The sequence below is a fragment of the Spea bombifrons genome, chromosome 2, assembly GCF_027358695.1.
Source record: "Spea bombifrons isolate aSpeBom1 chromosome 2, aSpeBom1.2.pri, whole genome shotgun sequence".
In the NCBI taxonomy this organism is placed as follows: Eukaryota; Metazoa; Chordata; class Amphibia; order Anura; family Pelobatidae; genus Spea; species Spea bombifrons.
This window is the reverse complement of record NC_071088.1, coordinates 113,996,254-114,000,113: the sequence shown is the minus strand read 5'-3', so window position 1 is coordinate 114,000,113 and position 3,860 is coordinate 113,996,254.

The window sequence follows — 3,860 nt, the reverse complement described above, 5'->3', positions numbered from 1 at the left end:
CTTTCTGTCTCTGACACACGCATGCTGATGAGCACCACACAACTCCCTCTAAGAATGATGTCACAGCCACACATGTAGACTTAAAAAGTACTTTCCAACACATATTAACCCCTTGCATTGCTGCACTTAAAAAGCATCCCCCAGCAAGTATGATGAGTGGTCTTGCTTAAAATAATCTAATAGAAGTGGATATTTAATTAAACCTTGTTCACATAACAAAATATGTCATCACTATGCACATTGCAAGAATGAATGTTAAAAAGTGTATTCTGCTAGCTATTGTATGAGATTTTCCACTCACCTCCTCAGCTGTGAGACAGCACAAATCATACCTCCCTAAATGTCACTTTTTAAAGGACTGAAAATCTTTTCTTTGATCTAAGGCTATTTGGTGCGTATAAATTTATCACAATGCCCTGCAGTCCTAAAAGTCAAAATACCATATAAACACCAGAAAGTGTGTTTATAAATTGCGTAAATAAGACGTATTGTTTATTTATTAAATGACTTACTCCAGGGCTGAACTGGGCATGACTAAGCAGCCGTGGCACTTTAAGATCAGCGGCTACTGAATGATGTACGTGCGGCCGCCGGCTGGATACATGAGGCGAGACGTTACGGTGTTATAGTCACAGAGCACACTGCCATTCATATCCAGCTGTTTTCTGCACACTGCAGGGTATGGGGCACTGTCAGGGGCCCATGTGCCAATCTAGGCCTAGGGTACGCAGCGTAATTAGCTGTCAATTGGTCACAAAGTATCATAAAAAAGAAATTCCTGCTAACTAGTCATGCATTTTTTGACGAGTCCAAATAGACGCACTACATAAATCAATAGATTCTAACATCCGAATTTATATATTGTGTCACATTAAAAGCAGACCTTTTGTTGTCTTGAGCCTAGCTTGGAATCAGGTAAGTGTAATATTTTATGCACCAACACAGATAATATATTGTTTTTTTCAAAGACATTTTTAGATGTATAGTCCAACATTTAGTATGAATAATACATTAAAATATTGAAATGATTTGAAAAATAAAAATTCTTTTAAAAATATTTGACTATAATAATTGTCTCTAAACTAGTTCAATTGACCAAAATACCCCAAAAATGAAAAAAATATATAAATGAAAGGATTAAAAAAAAAAATTATATAATTGATTGGGAACCCAATAATGTAACCATGACATCACTGACATAAAAAATGTATGAGAGATCCCCAAAGGATCCTGCCATACTACATTGGGAACAGTGCAAAAAATTTAAATAATAAGATCAACAAAATAAATAAAAACTATATAAAAAGATTACTACCCCCAAACCAATAGTATTAATAAATATGTAATATATGGTAATTTGTAAAGCATGGATGTGGGCGTCTAGAACATAAAATATATGTATGTAAGTGGGGTATGACTGTAATCAGGAGATGTTGCTGAACATAAATTTGGGCATTGTTTAGCTGTGGCACTTACAGTATAGAAGAAAATGTAAGTAAGGTTGCAAACATTTAATTTTTTTCAACTTTTGTATGTTTTTTTTAAATCTAGTTTATCAATTTTATCTAAAAATTATTATGTTTTGTGTATTTCGATTTCTAGGCCTTAGTTCTCCTGAACAAAACGATGTATAATTTGTGCAGGAAAAATGGAATCATGGTTTATAAAACACACCGTAAAAAAAAAGGACCAAAAAAAGACACTTTGGTCCTTTGCTTATGAAAATGCTTTGGCCTAAAAGGGTTAAAATATCACAAAATGGTAGTGAGTGAAGTTATGTCTTCTAGCTTTATGTTTGAACATTTCTTATTCATCGTCACACAAAGCACTACAAATTGAGCCATAGAGACAACCCACTACATTAACCAGTATGCAGGACATAAATGATACTGGTAATCACACATGTATGACCCAAGTGGCCCATGACAGACCTCCATGGCCGCTTATGTCTTATAGCTTTAACTTATATTTCTGTGCAAATAAATGCTAAGCTCATTCTAAGAAGATAACACCTCTCCCATATCACAAACACCCAGCTGTGTTTCTGTTACAGACATTACTATTTTAAACTTGCTACCTATTATGTTTCATGTAACAGTTGCAGCATTAATCACTTTTGTGCCCCTTGGATAAACAGAAATAATAAACCTAAATATTTCACAAAGGAATAGATCACCAACCACAATTACTATATAAAGAAGGCTATTGTAAGTCTCAGAACAATTTGCTTTTTTGCATCAGTTCAATGTATAGATAACTTCTAAGCACTTTCAAACCAGGTCTCAAAAGATGGAAATGTGGCAAAGCCTTTCAACAAAGGCAAGTGATCACAACAAGTCTCTATAAGTTTAAGTTTAAATAAATAACATTTACTGAACAGATATGGTACAGCATAACTCCTATCACTATATACAGAGCCAGACACTAATAGTGGTACAGTGTAACTATCAATATACACTGAGCCAGACATTAACGGTAGTGCAGCATAACCATTATCACTATATAATAAGCCAGACATTTCTCTCCTTCAATGTACCTTTTTTGTAGGTGTTCCATTTTTTGCCTGGGATGAGTAGTATTACTATGGACTACTCAGTTACAGAGGTCCTGCTTCCTAACCACACCTCATTGGCCATTTGAAATTTAGGTTGGTATGTAGAGTGGAAGTACTCTGTACTTGTGTTGTGATATATATATATATATATATATATATATATAAAAAAATATCAATGAGCCATAACAATGTGACCACCTGCAAATATTGTATAGGCCCCCCTTTTGCTGCCAAAACAGCCCTGACACATCGAGGCATGGGCTCCACTAGACCTCTGAAGGTGTGTTGTGGTATCTGATACCAAGATGTTAGCAACACCTTGAACACATTGTTGTGTTCCTCAAAGCATCCCTGAACCATTTTCGCATCCGGGTGCCATACACCCGGCCATCCACACGATGTAAAAGAAAATGTGAGTCATCAGACCAGGCCACTTTCTTCCATTGCTCTGTGGTCCAGTTCTTATGCTCACGTGCCCATTGTAGGTGCTTTTGGCAATGGACAGGGGTCAGCATGTGCACCCAGACTGGTCTGCAGCTATGCAGCCCCATACACAACAAACTGCGATGCACTGTGTGTTCTGACACCTTTCTATCAGATCCAGCATTAACTTTTTCAGTAATTTGAGCAATTTGCAGTTTTAAAGATTTTCTGACCCATCTAGTCTGCCAATATTCCTGTAGTAAAGACTCAGACCTTAATCATTCCTTGGTCTTGTCCTGGATTCAGTATAGCCTCATGCCTACCATGCATGTTTAAATTCCTTCACTCTATTAGCCTCTACCACTTCTGATGAGAGGCTGTTCCATTTATCTATCACCATTTCAATAAATTAACATTTCTTTACAGTACAATACAATATCATTACATTACATAGAACTAATTTCATCTATAAACATTACTTCTGAATTTTTTTGCGAAAGCAGACAGAAAAGGCAGCTTTGCTTTGACACCTGTGGATTCAATTTTGAATGTTTCACTCAGCTCTACTCAAGATTTAAAAGCCCACCTACTCCAGTGAGTTATGGGAGGGGGTTGTCAGGGTCCACTATGCAACAATTATTTCCAGTCATGTCTACCTGCAGCCACTAGTGGCCACCCTTTCACCTCTGGAGCATCCATAACCAATTGCTTGGGACAGCTGAGCCTTGTTACCTGCCTTTAGATACCTGCTCTGCCATTCAGCATGGGCCTTTGCATTTGTGTGGCTTGGGTCCCTATTAGTCTGCCTGCAGCTAAAGATCTTGTTTCCTGTTCTGATTTCCCATGTATGACCTTGGCTATGTTCTCGATCTTGATTTGTGTG